This window comes from Pinus tabuliformis, chromosome 4_1 (assembly GCF_031772625.1).
Source record: "Pinus tabuliformis cultivar Carrire ecotype Pingquan chromosome 4_1, CPIR1, whole genome shotgun sequence".
Lineage (NCBI taxonomy): Eukaryota > Viridiplantae > Streptophyta > Pinopsida > Pinales > Pinaceae > Pinus > Pinus tabuliformis.
The window spans coordinates 392,221,451-392,240,368 of record NC_142303.1 but is presented as its reverse complement, the minus strand read 5'-3'; the positions used below and the strand labels follow the sequence as shown (position 1 = coordinate 392,240,368).

Here is an 18,918-nt window from a genome sequence, read left to right as displayed (position 1 = left end):
AAAATGCATGATCAATTCATGAGATTGGAAAATGAAAGTGTGTTTAAATATTCATCAGTTATGTATCATTTATTCTTATATTACCAAGCTGATAGATTTCCAATTGCCTCCAAAATCTTGATACCATAGGCAACCCCAGATCAGTGATCTTCTGGACTTCATTGATCCATTAATTTGATTCTCAATACTCTTATACAGATTTCATAAACCTCTTTGTGTACCATATGAAAACTATGGTAATAGGAAGTCCCCCCCCCCAGAATCAGTGCAGACATTAGGAGGGTCCTATAGTTGTCTAAGCAGTATAAAGTGGGAGATTGGTGCTTGTACCAAAACCAAACTGAAATTAGAATCTATGGATGTGAGTTGGCTCCCTACAAATTGCCTAGGTACCTCCCCATGAGATTGTTTTCTCTAGAGTACTATAGGAAAATGATCAATTCAAATGAGTTGCATTTTGTGAGAGCCAAGAAGAAATCTCAACTTAGAATAAAAGATCAGCTAGGCCCATTTATTTGTAATAGTAGGGAAGCAGGAACGGAAGTAGATGAAATCCTCCAAAGGTTGAAACTAAAACAGAGTTTTATATGGAATTATCATCCTTTAGACTTCATTCGTAATAGGAGACAAAAGAATAAATTATCTCCTGACATCCATCATAGAACCCCTGAAATTGAGCAGTATGCAAATCAGCTTGAATGCTTGGAAAATACTTTGGTAGACTGGGATGGCACAGAGACTGTTGTAAATAATGTTTTGATTGATTTAGATAGAATACTTGATGAGGATTCATTTGTACAAGTGCTAGGAGAGTCTCAATCTTAGAGACAATCACAGGGACATAGTAGATAGATAGCAGAAGCATGGCCATTAGAGCCATCAGGGCCATCAAAGCAACCAGAGCTTTCAGAATAGCCTAAAGAATCAGAACAACCTGAGATTTCAAAGGAACTTTCTCAACTTGAACAAATCATGAGATATCATCCTATTTTGCAAACTCCTCTGAATGAGGAGAGGAACCTGAAAAGGGATAGAGAGGAGGCCACTCCTTCCAGTAGGCCTATTTCCCAAACCTATGCTAAGAGGCAAAGGTTGAATCCATTTTTAAAGCAGGAATACACTGAGGAGACAACATGAACTTCAGGAGCAAAGAGGACAGAAAACATGCACACTACTCCTTTAGGAGGTACAAAAGAACCTTCCATCTCATAGGCTCAAATGTTGGAAAGGCAACAGAGTGTGGAAGTGTCCTCCTTCAGGGCTCCTATTGGACAGAGCCAAGATATCAAGGAAAAATACAAGGAAATCAAAGCAAGGAATGAAAGGCTAAAGGTGAAAATTTATGCACATTATCTGAAGATGGATCCAACAAACAAAACAACGCTAATGTCTGCCTTTGACATAAAAGAAGGTAAAATGCATATGATTTTTCTAAAGCCAACCACATAGCAACCTAAATCAATGGCAGATTACTTAAAAACAGATTTTGAAGTATTGGCAAAGGATATCCATCCTATTGACCAAATTGAATTACATAAGAAAACTGGTGAAATGGTCTTCTCCACTTTGACCAACAAAGAAATTGGAGCCCACCAACTCCATAATTCGCTGAATAATATATCAACACAATTCCAGTTGGAGAAGGCCTCTTCTCAAGCCAAAGACACCAGAATAAAGTCCATAAAGGACTTGGTCATAGAACTGGGACATGATCCCAAGGATGTGAAATCAATAGAGAAGCTAATAAAGAAGAAAAATGATGACATAGTTTCACTGAAGAAGTAGCTCAAGATTCCTCCTCTTCATCATCCTAAAATAGCTGAGTTGTTGGAAACCCAGAAGGAGGAAGAGCTTATGGACCTAGCCCTTTAGTTGAATGACCAATTGAAGGAAACTGAAAAAGAATTGGATAATTTAATACATTATAACCAGAGTGAGTTGGCCACCACTCCTCAGACTGTAATACCTACAGTTTCCATAGCAGTTCCCTCCACCTTGGCAGCTACCTTGGCACCTACACTTCCACCAGCTACAACATTGCCAGTGATAGGTATTTCAGTAGGCACAGGTACATCGACAAGCACAGGGGCACCAACAGAACAAACTACTGAGTCGATCAAGGCCATAAAGGAAATGGGTATCCAGGCCCCTGAGCTCAAGAAACTCAGAGAACAACTTACAAGTTTAGAGACCAATTGTGAACTTGCATAAATACAACAGAAGGAAGAAGCTTATAAAAACCAAAGAATTGTAGAGAAAATAGAAGTCCTGGAAAAGGACTTAACGTTACAAGAGCCATTGGGAGATATGAAAGAAATTCTTTGGGCCAACATCATTGATTCCATCAATGATGTTTGGGCTTATGTTCAAATTATTTTTGAGCAAACAAAATTGGTCAAAATGGCTATAGAAGCAATCCACAAGACAGTCGAAGAATTGGGAAATAAACTTGAAGAAGCCAATCAGTTGATCACCTTTTTGAACAGAAAAAACAGATATCAGCTTGATGAGCCGCAGATAGAAGATAGAACAACAAAAATTATAGAGATTAAAAAGTTTCTCACCAAAAGGAACCTAATGCTCAATCTAGAGAAAAGATGTCAGAGCATCCAGACAGATATTAACAGCTTTATGCTAAAATATGGCATCTTAAGAGAAAAAGGACTTCCCAGTCCTATGGTAATAAATGACAAGCTGATGACCCAAGAAGATTACATTGAAAGGTTAAACAAGTTGGCCAGAAGCCAAGCTACTACTTCAGGGGTGAAATATTTGACCACTGGAAAGGTACTTTATGATGGCCTTGAGAATCTATTCTACATAGAACATGAAGTCAAGCACTTGTTCACAAGAAAACCGAATTTTGAAGTACATAGAAGTTGATGAAATTTATAGGAAAATTATGAGGATGAAATTACTTGACAGTGAATGGTGGACAGACTTGACTGATTTACTATAATTTACTGTAGTAAATCTATATGGTAATACATAACTGCCAGGTAAAACAGGTAAGACGGGATCAAAGCAACATAGGTAAAGAGTATCAGTAGGTGGAAGATGAAAGTGATTCTAGCTCATAACTACAAAGAAAACTGAAAGAGCCAAATCCGAGTTACAACAGCCAGCATAGTCACAATAAAAGGGACAACTAGAAGACAATTCTCCATTTGTCTCTATCTTCGTGTTGAAGATATTTTTTGTTTCCTAGAATAATTCTCATATGGTTATGAGATATTCTGTATCAATTTTTGTATAAATACTTCAAAAATTGAAGTAATTGGGGTGGATTAAAATACATTTCTATAGACATTTTATTTTTGAGCTAAGGAGCTATTGTACTCAAGACTGGACTGGCTTTGCTGGAAATGAAATAAAGCTAATGAAATTTCACTAGATTCTTGTGCAAAGTTGGAACAAATAAGTATTATCTCTTCGTGTTTAATTATTTGTATTCTCTTCATGTTAAGAATATTCATGTGTTCCTTATAAAATATGTAAAGCAAACAAGGAATGATATCATCAGAATTAGCTTAAGTGCTCTCTGTTTTAAATGTTTGCTTTCTTTATGTTTTCTACTAAATTTCCTTGGTTTGGGAATTCTTAATTGCTCCCTTACTTCCGTAGTTTACCCCCCCTTTGGTCCATAGTAAAGGATTCTTTGCTGCACTTTGCTACTGATCATCCTTCCTTTCTTCATCTTAATCCCGGTTAAGGATTCTTCATTTCCCTTTGCCCTGGTTAGGACTACTTCACTCACTTAAAACTGCAGATTTTCTTTTGTTGTGCTAGCCTGCCCTGTGCACTCTTACCTTAGTGATAGATCAGATCTAGTTAAGCCTTTCTTGATTGACTCCATAGCCCAATGGCCTAAATACTTGCTCTGCCCATCTATCTAGTTAATTCCACCACCCAATCAAAACAAAACAATCATGAACAATAAGAACTAGCCTGAAATCTTATTCAAAACAAAGTTAAATTATAAAGAGAGGCCCTCTCTAGACTTAGGTTGGCTAGAACCTAAGTCTAAAAGATTAGTTTTGTGGTTACCTCGGGATATTCTTTCTTTTATAACTTCTAAGGAAGAAATCTGAGTGATAACAGTACCCATTCCAACAAGTTCCCTCCTGAGAAGTGTTTGTTCAATATGAGCCAATGAAGAAAAGGGTTTTGTATGGTTGGCCCATAATGATGGTTTTGTGGATAACCCAAAACCAAGTGCTATTGAAGGCAAGGGTTTTGTGTGGTTGGCCCATAATGGTGGGCTTGTGGATAACCCAAAACCAAGTGTTGTTGAAGAAAATAGTTTTGTGTGGTTGACCCATAACCATGATGAATGCAGATCTGATGATAGGGATACCATGTAATTCATGTGAGCCAAATGTGATGCTGATAGCGTGCAACCTAGAAAATGGAATTTGGTGGAAAGGGTTCAGTATGGTTGACCCATAACCATGATGAATAATGGTTCAAGGATAGAGATACACTTTAATTCTTGTGTGATAATGTTAAGTTATGGTATGTTCTATGCTTATAATAGTTTACTTCTTTTTCTTATTATATTCCACAGATTAGCAATCACATGTACATAAAGTAAAGTGCAGATAGAACATCAAATGATCGACATAAAACAAGCCAAGACAAGAGACACAAGATGTGGTGGCTAGCCAGGGACAACCCCCAAAATGTGTGGGGAAACCCTTTGATCAAATCTTCTTTTATCTTCAATAATTCAGCAAAGAGAAACAATACAATAAATCTGATTTATATCAACAGTAGCAAACCCTAGATCAACAACATCAACATTAGCGGCTTCATCATCAAACTAGGGCAGACGATATCTCACAAATCGACCGTCGGATCGGCATGATTCCACCACAAAAAGTTGTGCCTTCCAGAGGAGGTTCAGATGAACCTACAACGTAGTTCAAATGAAGAGATCTTCTAGTCCACGTAGGTCAATCTTTACTTCTGCAGTTGCAACTTTAGTTTCGGCAGCTTCCGGCTTCAAACTAGGGCAGTCAATATATTGCAAACCATTTGTCGAATTGACTTGATTCCACCACCAAAAGTTGCGTCTTTCAGAGGAGGTTCAGATGAAATTATAATGTAGTTAAGATGAAGAGATCTTCTAGTCCACGCAGGTCAATCTTTACTTCTGCAGTTGTAGCTTCAGTTTCGGCAACTTCCGGCTTCAAACTAGGGCAGTCAATATCTTGCAAACCGTCCATCGGATTGACTTGATCCCACCACCAAAAGTTGCGGCTTTCAGAGGAGGTTCAGATGAACCTATCACACAGTTCAGATGAGGAGATATTCTAGTCCACGCAGGTCAATCTTTACTTCTGCAGTTGTAGCATCAGTTTCGGTAGCTTTTGGCTTCACATGTGTGAGAGAGAGACCCTTTTCTGTGCAGTAGAGAAGAGACTCTTTTCTGCATAGTAGAGAGAGAGAAAGATATGTGATGAGATGAGTGAGTCCAAATGAGGAAAATTCCTCCTATATTTATACACAACGTTGGTGTTTGAATAGATGCGACTGTTGGGCTTCTGAGCCTACATGAGTTGTAGGTCGGCTTGATAATAATTCCATAATCAAAATAAATTCATATCTCCATGAATACTTATCGGAATCGGATGATATTTATATCAATCCTACACCTCTCGACGAGAGGAATCTAATAAAAATATTATCAGCCATGAACAAGATGACCCACATGAAGTTTTGCCCTGCTTTCCAATTTTAACACTCCCTCTCAACTAGGGAGAACTTCATCTGCAATCTGTCTATCGGTCGTTACTATTCATCCATCAAATGCACTGCACTGAACAGCCTAACCCTTGCCTTGCTCTGCTCTATTCTGCCTATTCTACTTTGTCTTGTTATGCCCTGTACTGATCTATACTGTTTTTCTTTGTTCTGCTCTGCTCTTGCATTGTTCTGTTCTGCTCTTCTTTTGTCCGAATTATGAAGAAGAATAAATGATCGAGGATGTATCATACTGACTCAAAGTTAGTCTCAGAGTATGTACCACTGGTCCCAGACCAGTCTCAACCAACCCGAAGTCAGCATCATAGTGAGTACAACTCCATGGGTCTCAAACCAGTATCATCCTCCACTGACTCAAGGTCAGTCTCGGAGTGTGTACCACTGGTCCCAAACCAGTCTCAACCGACCCGAAGTCAGCTTCATAGTAGTTACCACTCCTACCACTAGTCCCAGACTAGTATCGCAGTCTCAGAGAGTGTAACACTGGTCCCAAACCAGTCTCAACCGACCCGAAGTTAGCGTCATAGTACGTATCACTCTCACTGGTCCCAGACTATTACTACACTGACATGAATTCAGTCTCATAGTATGTACCACTGGTCCCAGAACAGTCTCAACCGACCCAAAGTTAGCATCATAGTATGGTACAACTCCTACCACTAGTCTCAGACTAGTATCATTGATCCCAGATCAATGGAGGTCATCCTAGCATAGGGAGTATGGTAGATACAACGATGCGTCCATCGGTACTACTATGGTCCATAACTTCATTTCCCTGCTCATTGATTAGATGAGAGGTACTTCCCATGAGTCCCAGACTGCATGGGTAGAATGCCTCGACAGGAGAACCAATCAATCCTATCCTCACAGGAGAACACATCAATCCTGCTACAATTTCCATGGAGAACACATCAATCCTACTACAATTTCCATGGAGAACACATCAATCCAGGTCTCATAAGAGAACACATCAATCCTGCTACAATTTCCATGGAGAACACATCAATCTAGGCCTCACAGGAGAACACATAAATCCTGTTACAATCACCATGGAGAACACATCAATCCAAGCCTCACAAGAGAACACTTCAATCCTACTACAATCGCCATGGAGAACACATCAATCCAGGCCTCATAGGAGAACACATCAATCCTGCTACAATCACTATGGAGAACACATCAATCCTGCTACAATCGCCATGGAGAACACATCAATCTAGGCCTCATAGGAGAACTAATCATCCTGCTACACAGGAGAGTAAATCATCCTATTCCACAAGAGAGTGAATCATCTTGTCCCACAAGAGAGCGAATCATCTTGTTCCAGTGCGCACCACCAGGGGAGGGTGAGTCACCCTGTGGTCGTATGTTGCTCCAGTAAGAGCCACAAGCCCTCAGAGCTCCCAGAGCTCAATGTATGCAACATGTAGGTCCCTTGTACAAGGGTTTCTTGACGACTCCAAGTCGTTTGGGAAAATCACAGATTAGATCTTTCCTCGGGGCTTTGGCAAGGTGTATCGACTTGTACATCATCTTAATGCGATGGAGCCTCCTTACTCATTGACTTATCATATCCCAGATGATGTTTATCTGCTGGAGCAAACGATGAATACGGGATTCCTCAATAATTGAATCCCACCTTTGGTTTTTATAAAGAATCATAGTGGTATGTGTTCAAATAGCTCACTGAAGAGATTCCCCAACCAGGAAGCTTCATATGAGATCATACTCGTAGATATGCATCTGGTCTTGGTGGTGCTTATGGCAACTGACTTCTGCTTCCTACTCATCCATTATATCGAAGCAGAATCCAAAGAGAAAAAACACTAAAAAGTGCTCCAGTGATCCTCCACACTACCTGCCTAATCAGCATTTGAATAATCATGCAGTTTCATATTTTCGGCGGTGTATCTCAATCCATTAGTAATTGTGCCACGAAGATATCTGAGAAGATTCTTGGCATCAATCTAGTGAGGCTCAACCAAATATGAGCTCACAATGCTAACTGCAAAACATATGTTCGGACGGAGGTTCACTAAGAACATCAATGCGAATGAGTTTATGAAACTCAAAGGCATTTCCCAAATCTGGTCCGACATCACTACCATATAACTTCTAAAAGTTAAGATCCTCGAGGTAGTCACAGGCTTGCAGTCCATCATACCAAATATTTCCAATATCTTTACCACATATTTTCCTTGAGATAGGAAAATTTCCCTTGGCTTCTGCCATACTTCAAGCCCTTGGTCCTTCATTTCAAATTCAGAAGCCAACTCCCTCTTACATTTGTGAATGAGAGGGTCTGCACCTGTTAGCAAGAGGTCATCCACATACAACACCAGTATGAGAGGCTTGTCATATTCAACCTTAAAGTAAAGGTTAGGATCGGCTTCAATCCTAGTGAATCCCAACTTCATCAAGTAGCTATCAATCCTCTCATGCCATGCTCAGGGTGCTTTCTTAAGCCCATAGATAGCCTTCTTCAACCTACATACATGAGATTTTCGATCATAATCTCAAATCCTTTGGGTTGCTCCACATAGAACTCTTCTTTGATCAAATTGTGTAAGAACGCGGTCTTGACATCCATCTGATGTAGGTTCCATCCTTGTGAAGCCACAAGGGCTATGATCAAGTGGATGGTCGTATATTTGGCAACAGGTGCAAATATCATAGTCTATACCTTCCTTCTAGGATAAACCACGAGCAACAAAACAAGCCTTATACTTTTCCATACTTCCATCTGCTGCATGCTTTATCTTTTAAAGTCATTTTGAAGTAACAGTTGTCTTGTCTGGGGTCTGGGAACTACTTCCTAGACATCATTCTCCATAATAGACTCATATTCAATGGTAATAGCATCCTTCCATACTTAATGCTTGACGACATCTGAGAATGATGAAGCCTCATTTTGTATGATCGTGCTCATGATGGTCAGGTATCCCTGATACTTGTTAGGTTTCTTAGTTTGACAGAAGGTTCCTTAGGGTGCAGCATGTCCTTCAACATCATCAAGTATCCCCCTAAGCCATGAAGGCCTCTTCCTAGAAGAGGAAGGCTCATGTGGATGAGGATCAACCGGATCCATGGGTTCTTCTACATCAGACATTGATTCATCATCCTTTGCTTTCGGTTCCCTGATGTCGGCTTCTTGAGAGCTCCTCAAAGTCAGAAGATTGTCCACATTGCTGAGAACCATATCTTCCTCAAAGGTGACATCATGACTAATCACGACTTCCCTTTGACTAGCGGTGAACATTTCTTCAGGAGTCTTGGAAACCAATGCTTGATGAGGGCATCGATTTTGTACATATACAGCGGTGTTTGTAGTTTCAGCCCATAGAATCTTTAGATGTCTTTGATCATGTATCATGGCCCAGACAACTTCCACAATTGTGCAGTACTTCCTTCCTGCCACACCATTCTGATTAGGAGTATGTGGTGTAGTGGTCTCCCTCTTAATGCCAACCTCAGGTATGCCTAAGTGAACCAACTGTAATATATCAGAGGTTTTGCTTTGGCTTGAGGGGAATGGTCCCATTTTGAGCATTCCTTCAACACATCTTGGACATGCACCTTCTTTCTCTACTTAGAATTCGGGCATCCCTATCACCATTTGTCTTACACCGAGTATAGCTTTATAATGAAGGGGGGCAAACCTCCGATACCAAAGTTTGGACTAAAGAGATGTGTCATACACCTAGCGGACTTCCATCAACCTGATATAATGAATTAACACTAAACCCAAGAGTAAAGGCATATTTAACATTATTTTTCCATATACATACCTTGCTATCCCTGAAGGTTACCTTGTAGCCTTTGTCTTCCATTGCCGAGATGGACACTAGGTTCTTTTTGAGGTCAGGTGCATTTAATACATCTTGGAATTTCTAGCCTTCTTGAATGGTTGTCCTCTTCCTCAATTCCCATCTCTCCTCTTACCTTTGCTATTGAATTTTTCATTCCTTTGATTGCCATCAGAGGGATTTTGATCATCGTCCTGGTGTGAGTCCTTTCTATTAGGGCACTCCCTTGCACAGTGACCTGCTTTATCGCAGATGTAACATCGTCATTTTCTTCCAGCCTTAGGTCCAACCTTTCCTTTTGATTTAGTCCCGGAATTATTTCTTTTCTTAGAATGAGAAGAAAAGGTAGCAGGAGGACCTTTAGGCATGGGCATTTGTTGCTCTTCTTCCCTTGTTTCTTCTTGAATGCATCTAGCCATTAATTCCTCGAAACCAAGAATTACATTATAGTTCAGAAGAGTAGTCCTGAACACGTGCCATTCAGATGGTAATCCTTTAAGAGTCATGAGTGCCATTTCTCTATCAGTAATAGCCTCCCCAATAGATAGGAGATCTTTCTTTATCTCGATTATTCTTAAGAATTATGCTTTCATACTCTCATCTTTACCCTTCTTGATTTCCCTCAGTTTATTTCTAAGAAACAAAACTTGATTTGCATCATTAACTTTAAATAAACTCACCAGTCTATCATAGATTTCCTTGGAGGTGTCTAGTTTAGATATGTAGGGCACCAAGTCCTTGTCGATAGAGTCCCGGATGATCTTCTATTTTTACTTCTTCGGTTTTCCATTTGTTCCATGTAGCAGTGGATGCATTTGATGGAGGATCAACAATATTGCCTCTTACATGGTCCAACACTCCTGGATCTTCTAGGGTTAGATCAATAGACATCTTCAATCCGTGATAGTCATATTTCTTATGAAGCTTGCCTTCGGCAGAGTGTTGAGGACCCCATAGTTCTTTTAGGATAGCCTCGCCAATCTTCTCTTCGGTGATTGCTCTTGCTCTTGCTCGGGCTTTGTCTTCACCTCAGCTCTGATACCATGTTAAGTTATGGTATGTTCTATGCTTATAACAGTTTACTTCTTTTTCTTATTATATTCCACAGATTAGCAATCACATGTACATAAAGTAAAGTGCAGATAGAACATTAAACGATCGACAAAAAACAAGCCAAGACAAGAGACACAAGATGTGGCGGCTAGCCAGGGACAAACCCCACAATGTGTGGGGAAACCCTTTGATCAAATCTTATTTTATCTTCAATAATTCAGTAGAGAGAAATAGTGCAACAAATCTGATTTATATCAACAGTAGCAAACCCTAGATCAATAGCATCAACATTAGCGGCTTCATCATCAAACTAGGGCAGACGATATCTCACAAACCGACCGTCAGATCGACATGATTTCACCACCAAAAATTGTGGCTTCCAGAGGAGGTTCAGATGAACCTACAACGTAGTTCAGATGAAGAGATCTTCTAGTCCACGTAGGTCAATCTTTACTTCTGCAGTTGCAGCTTCAGTTTTGGTAGCTTCTGGCTTCAAACTAGGGCAGTCAATATCTTGCAAACTGTTTGTCAGATTGGCTTGATTCCACCACCAAAAGTTGTGGCTTCCAGAGGAGGTTCATATGAACCTATAGCATAGTTCAGATGAAGAGATCTTCTAGTCCACGTAGGTCAATCTTTACTTCTGCAGTTGCAACTTCAGTTTCGGCAGCTTCCAGCTTCGAACTAGGGCAGTCAATATCTTGCAAACCGTCTGTTAGATTGACTTGATTCCACCACCAAAAGTTGCGACTTTCAGAGGAGGTTCATATGAACCTACGACATAGTTCAGATGAGGATATATTCTAGTCCACACAGGTCAATCTTTACTTCTACAGTTGCAGCTTCAATTTCAGCAGCTTCTGGCTTCACATGTGTGAGAGAGAGACCCTTTTCTGCGAGTAGAGAGAGAGATGTGATGAGATGAGTGAGTCCAAATGAGGAAAAGTCCTCCTATATTTATACACAACGTTGGTGTTTGAATAGATACGACTGTTGGGCTTCTGAGCCTACACGAGTTGTAGGTCGGCTTGATAATAATTCCATAATCAAAATAAATTCATATCTCCATGAATACTTATCGGAATCGGATGATCTTTATATAAATCCTACACCTCTCAAAAAGAGGAATCTAATAAAAATATTATCAGCCATGAATAAGATGACCCACATGAATTTTTTCCCTGGTTGACAATTTTAACAGCTAACTATGATACTGAAAATGCATGGCCTACCAAATGGACCTTGAGATAGTTCGCTTGTTGGCCTTCCTCGTGAAATATAATAGCTTATCTTTGTAAATTATAACTATCCAATGAGATGTTGTAAAGGCTTTCTAAAAGTACTCAAGTTTCAAATTTTTGATTCCCATTTTTGTGATTTGATAGTCTCGCCATGACATTATCTTGGCATCAAGAGGGATATTTTGTTGTAGCCAAAAGTACGCTTCAAGCTAATTAGCAAAGATAGCCCAATAATCATGGGCACCCCTAGTTTCCAAATGCATAGCTAGAAAGGAATAATATAAAGCTCCAACATGATTGATTTGTCTTGAAAATTGATAATATATCAAGAATTATGATGCTTGAAGGATGCAAATTTTTGTTGGCCAGCTTAAGGAGAATGATTTAGATGGATGTGAAATGCTAGTAAATTTTGTGCCTAATACCCCACAAGCACCATATACCTCTTGCATAGAATTTCCATTGTTTCCATTTCTATCATAAACATCTAATGACTTCTTGTCAAACTTCCCATCCTTAGTTGATGATTTTGTCTTTTCTATAGCAGCATCAATTGGCAATTGATTCATGGCTCGCTCATCCTTCACCTTCAAGTAGAACAATAACATATCCTTGAATCCTAGTTGTGATAGTTGTAAAAGGAAGAGTCTCATGTGGAAGATTCAGGGATTAATGAAGACATCCATAATGAATTACTTGCATTGGAAAAGTTCATTAGTTTGATCCACAAACAAATTGTCTATGTCATTTTCATCTTCATTGTTTTCCTTTATTATCTGCACATTAATATTGGGCCTGTTCTGAGAAAGGTACCTACAACTAATCATCGTAACCTTGTAGAAGGACATCCATAATGAATGCATGGATTCATAGCATTCAAGAATTAATAGGAGGGTAACATTTCCAAATGGACGATCCCTTATCTCAAGATTTGGAAGATTTAGACATCTCCGTAATACACATTTAGTTCCCAAATCACCACTTACAACAAAGGCCACATACAAGGTTAATATATTTTTTGCATAAAGAATAATGTACTCAAAACCCTTATCAGTAAGAAAACCTAATATTTATAATCATTGTAAACCCTTACAAATGTTTATAATTTCTCCAAAAGCCTCATCCATAGGTTCATTTATAAAATGATTTGACTGGTATGGGTTCATGATACAAAGGCATAAATGTGTTACTCTATGGAAATTTTGAGCCAATGCAATAATTATTTCATTTTTCATTTTCCTACAAAAATATGAAACATAACTATGATAAGGAAATCCTTGAGATATTTCAAGGATTCCTTTTTCTGTGACACCAACTTGATCCTGGCCAAATGGATCCATTGGAAAAACCTCTAATTCTCTCAAGTTTTTACAACTTGATGATACAATTTCCAAGCCCTCGTCTCCAACATTATCAAGAACCAAAATCCATGATAGGTGATCACAATTCAAAACAATCCAGACCCACTCCATACTTCACATATTGGCATAACTTGAATTAAAAAATGTTAAGTTTGAGCACACATAATACAAGGCAGGAAGATACAAAGGTTTTATTTTCCACATCCTTGACAAAGTTCTAAGTTCCTTACAATTGTTAAAATATTCTTCCAAATATATAAATTTTTGTCAATTGAACTCTTGAAAAATTTATTATGTGCCCAACTCCATCAACTAAGGAGTTATTACAAGAAGTCACTTCAATTGTTCTAAAGAAAGAGTTTTATTTAGTTTCAAATTCCTCAGAGAAGTATGTCTAGCCACAAGCCTCTCATAGGCATCAAAATTCACCTCACTTTGCAGAAAAGTAAAATTCACTGACATTAGAGAAACATGCCTTTTTTTAAAATAGATCAACCATTCATTTCCTTGATCATCCACCTCACTCTCTTGTCGGTCCAACTTTTTCATGTTCTTGCAATGGGTTGCGATGAATGTCAAGCTATCAGTGTTTAAGACTTCACAATTAGTGAATGATATAGAATCGAAATTGAGGAAGGAATGCACTATTATATCAAGGCTTTCATCCACGACAATCATGATCTTAATCATAATCTCCTAAAGCCATGGATAGGATCTATGCGTGATTGGGAACAAGGGGTGAATTTCTGCCCCCTAGTGGAGAGGCAGGAGGTTGAAATTCAAGAATTGTGGACTCCCCTTGAGAGTTATGCTCGTTATCTTATGGAAGTGAATCACCAAGATCACCAACGAGATGGAATAATAGTTTCCATTGAAGACCTTCTAGCAGATCTAGGCCTTACATTCTATCAAAACCATGCACCTACCCTTGATCAAATTCATGAATTTCACATGCTCTGACACCTCATTTGGGAATGAAGATGAAGAGTTTCCTCTCTTATTGATAATTTTGAACCCCTTCGCACTATTGGCCTTCATTCAGAGGTACACAATTTCATTCATCCTCTTTACATCAATGGTCTAATCCCCATTCCTAAATAAGTTAACAATGAAATGACTGGGATCACCATGTGCAGGTTTATAATTAATAGGTGGATTCCCTATAGTTGTTGCATATCTATTCTCCCAAATATTTGGAAGTAATCACTGAGGGGAGAGGGGAATGGAATATTCAGACCTTTGTAGATATCATGTGTTGAGAGACTCCATGTGATGTAGTGTAATCACAAAAAGCTAGGGTTTGTTGTGAGACATGGTCTTTTGAAAGAGAGTTTTGCACAATAGTGGATGCTAAAACCATTTTCCATCTAAGTGAGAAGTGAATTTTCTATATATTTTACTTGATATCTAATCATGTTTGAGGATGATACAGAATGACTACCAAAAAAGACTTGCTCTGATACCACTAATCTAGATCTTGGGGTCAAAATCTGAGAAACTTGAACGTGGAGAGAGAAGAGGAAAACACCCAAAGAAAGTCTATTGAAATAAATAAAAATAGTTACAGATACATTGTGGTAGATCCCTCTATCCTTTTACAAATTGAGACTTGTTATTTATAGCCTTCATGAGTTGCAATTCCATGGGTAGATTCCACTTCCAATTCAAATAATTTTTAATGCCTTGTAAAAAGCATCTCGCTATAGAGCAAATTGCTTATATATTCTTTCAGCATGTTTGGGTCCATTTTGGGTTGCCCACATTGATTGTGTTAGATCGGGACTCTCGCTTTCTTGGAGAGTTTTGGACCAGTTTGTGGAAGATGATGGACAACAAGTTGAAAAGAATCACAACATTTCATCCACAGACTGATGGACAGACAGACGTTGTCAACTGCACCATGGTACATTTATTGCGAGGCTATTGTGGGAAACATCCTAAGTCATGGGATGAGCATCTTCCATATGTGCAGCATTCCTACAATCGAGCAGTGCACTCATATACGCATCATTCCCCATTTGAGACATGTTTTGGCTACTTGCCAAGAAATCCTTTTGATATGGTCTTTGGAAGGGAAGATGACTCCGATGGACGTGATGATAGGGGAAAATCACAACGGTTCATTCAATGGATCCATTTGATTCACCAAGTTGTATAGGAGTAGTTGGAGAGAATTCATGCCTGGTACAAGGCTCGACATGACAAACATCGAGTCGACCATCAATTTAAATTAGGCAACAAAGTGTGGTTCCATATCAGTAAGGAAAGGATGAAGGGAGAAGGGAAGAACTTGTGGCCAATCTAGTATGGTCCATTCACCATCTTGGAAAATATTGGAAACAATGCTTTCTGTCTCGATTTGTTGACATATATTCAAATGTACTCCATATTGAATGTGGAAAAATTAAAGCTGTATGAGCCACCATTGATTATGGACACTGAAGAGGTGGGCATAGTTCCTATAGTTGATGACTTTGCACTAGAGTATCTTGATGAGTTAACTGATGACATCATCCTTGATAGAAGAACTAGGACTTCACGATGGGGAGATGTGGAATACCTTCAAGTTGGTTTCAAAGGGATGCACCCTAGCAACGCAAAATGGCTGGAAAAAGAAAGAGTGAGGGAACAATTCCTCACTTGCCAATTGACTAATAAAGCTTTTGGCGGTCCAAAAGCTCCTCAGTGGGGAGGATTGATCTAGATGTATCTCCAAACACCAGTGGCATGGAAAAGGCTCAAAATTCAAAGTGGCAGAAAGAATATTAACTTGACATCAAATCGAAGTGCTCGTTGCCCTGATTCCAACGGTGCGAATGAAACTCCAATCTAAGTCCAGATGAGGAAGATAGAGGCAGTCAAAGTTTTGGTTGACTTTTGCTAACTGGGCAAGATTAATGGAGACATAATTTGCAATTTTTCCGGCGAAAGGAATCCCTCCAACTCCGGTCGGATTCTAGGAGAAATGTTTGCCTCGTTAAAATGTCTCCTTCGGTCTAAAATATGGATTTTTAAAAAAAATGCCATATTATATTTTTATAAAAAAATTGTTAAGAAAAAGGGGTGGTGGGCCACCAACCCCGCCACCCCAATCCATAACATATGTAATATTATGGAGGGGCGAGCCACTACCCCCAAACCCTCCCCCCATACCATGGAACTTCCATTACACTGTGTAGAAGATTGGGTGGTGGGCCGACCCTTGGGGCACGGACCCAACCCCCATTAAAACAAACAATTCCATATTGAAGGGATATAAACCTCGTTGGAGCCGAAGACAGGTAAGGTGGGCGGGCCACCCAATGCCGGCCGAGATTGACCCTTTTTTTAATTTAGAAGTTGGTTATGTAAAATGGTAGGGGGAGGGGTTTGACCGCTTGGCCTCCTCCATAACAAGCGGATCCATAACCACTCCAACCAACAGAGCCTTTGAGAAGTCCGCCTGCCATTTTCATATTTAAAATTAGTTCATCAGTGCACCCAGGGAGGAGGAGCATGCACATATTTCGAGGCAAGCTATTTTGCAGGCAGCGGAACCATGAGCAGTGCAGAGAGAGGGGTGGATCCATGATCAGAGCAATTTCTCTAGGGGGATAGATTTTCACTTTGTTAGATTTTGACAAATTTTATATGGTTTTAGTATTTCTTGACGCCACGAATGCAATGGTGTTGTCCATTTCTCAAATAGAGTTTTGAATTTTTTGGCCATTTTTCAGTATGGAGGTATAAGACTCATTTTTGTAATTGATGCTTGTACTCTTCTTTCTCATGCCACTTAATGAATGAAGGCCTCCCCATTGATCGAGAAGGGCCTGGAGACATAGCCCAAATCAGACAAACTCCATTATCAAGTTTCTTGTCTTCTTTCATGCTTTATGTGTTTCTCCTCTTCTCTCATGTGCACATTAAATTTCTATGTTTAAGCTACAATTTATGCATGTAATTATTTAACACATCTATAAGCAAATATTTTGGATCAAGTGGTATCAGAGTAGGTCTTTGTAGATGTGAATTGCATGTTTGTATGCTAACAAGACATAGGATCTGAAGAGGTGAAGGGAAGCTAAAGTCTTTTGATCCTGAGGCAGGGCATGCACATCGAAGGAGAAACATTGCAGATGAAGAGGCTCATTATGAAGAGGAGCTCAATTTCCACAAAACCTTATATGCAATGGCATAAAATGCCAGTTAGTTACTTTCAAGACTGGAGAAAGAATAAGGGAAAAAGGTAGAAGAACAAGGTTCAGTGCATGGCAATGGTGAAGAAGAACCCCCTCCTTCTCCTTCCACAAGTGAAAGTTCTTCTTCCTCTCATCAACATCATCATAGAAATTCAAGGGATGCATCTAAGAAACATTTCTTTAAATTCGATATCAAATTTGATCTTCCCATGTTTAACAGTGAAATTAATGTAGAAAAACTTAATAACTGGATTAGGTAGATTGAAATCTATTGCAGGATTCATCAGATCGAAGAGGACGAGGTAAAGATTCAACTCGCCTCTCTTCAGCTAACTAGCACCACTCTCGTCTGGTGGGAGATAAAATTGTGAAGCAGTAAGAGTGTGGGTAATCTTCTTTCCTCATGGCCTAGTTTAATTTTTTCATTAAAGGAACAATTTTATCCCTTGGGTTATAAGAAAAAAGCCTTAATGTATTGGCAATACCTAAGGCAAGGTAGAGGTTAGGATGTTCAAAGCTTTACAGACGAGTTTAGAAAACAAGCACTTAATTTTGGCATTCCACTTGATTCACCTGAAGTAGTAATTAAGTATATTGGATCATTACATAGTTACCTTAGACATTCATTATTATTGTTTGAGCCAACTACTATTGACTCGACCAGTGTAAAGGCCATCCATCTTGAGAACAGGGAAAAAAATGAAAGAGATGATGATTTCAAGAAACCACCTTTCAAACCTCCAAATGGAAAACCCAAATCGAAAGGAAAAGGAAAGGAGAAGAGGATGGAATCAATCAAGAAAGATGAAGGAGAAATACCTTATTGCACTCACTACAAAAAGGAAGGTGATGATGACGATCATTGTTGGAAACTGTACCTAGAAAAGAAACCAAAGAAGTATGGAGGAAAAGGCAAGTAGAAGACAGTGGCAACTGTGCAGCAAGACCTTGGATCCGATTCTGAAGATGAAGCATGGGTCACAACAGCAGGAACAAAAGGTACTCTTACACCTCATGTTAATTCTGAATCACATGAAGGCACTAGTTCAATAGATGAGTCTCTTCCCAATGAACGAAAGAGAATTGAGCTATTTCATATTAGAGTTATCATAAATCATAAAAAAGTGGAAACTCTGTTTGATACCGAATCCTAAGAAAACTTAATTTTAGAGTCCTTGGTAAAGAAGCTAGGCTTAGAAACCAAACCACATCCTAAACCTTACCCACTTGAATGGATACATGATAAAGTAAAACTAGATGTAACTAAGCAGTGCAAGGTTAAATTTGTGATCACTTCTAAGTTAGTGGATGAGGTAAAACTTGATGTGATACCATTGTATATCTGTGGCCTGGTTTTAGGGAGTCCATATCTATATGATAGAAAGGAAATCTTCTTCCATCATGAAAAAAATACCAAATCACAAAAGATGGGGTGGAATATATTGTAAGGGCTCATCAAACTAAAATCAATGCCAACCTTGTAAGTGCAGGACAAATGAAGAGGTTGGTG

At 39.1% G+C, this 18,918-nt stretch overlaps 1 pseudogene; it reads right to left on the bottom strand.

The window, feature by feature from the left end:
* Positions 1 to 12,558: 12,558 nt before the first annotated feature.
* On the bottom strand, positions 12,559 to 14,265 carry LOC149175944 (protein TRANSPORT INHIBITOR RESPONSE 1 pseudogene; annotated as a pseudogene).
* Between the last annotated feature and the right edge of the window lie 4,653 nt (positions 14,266 to 18,918).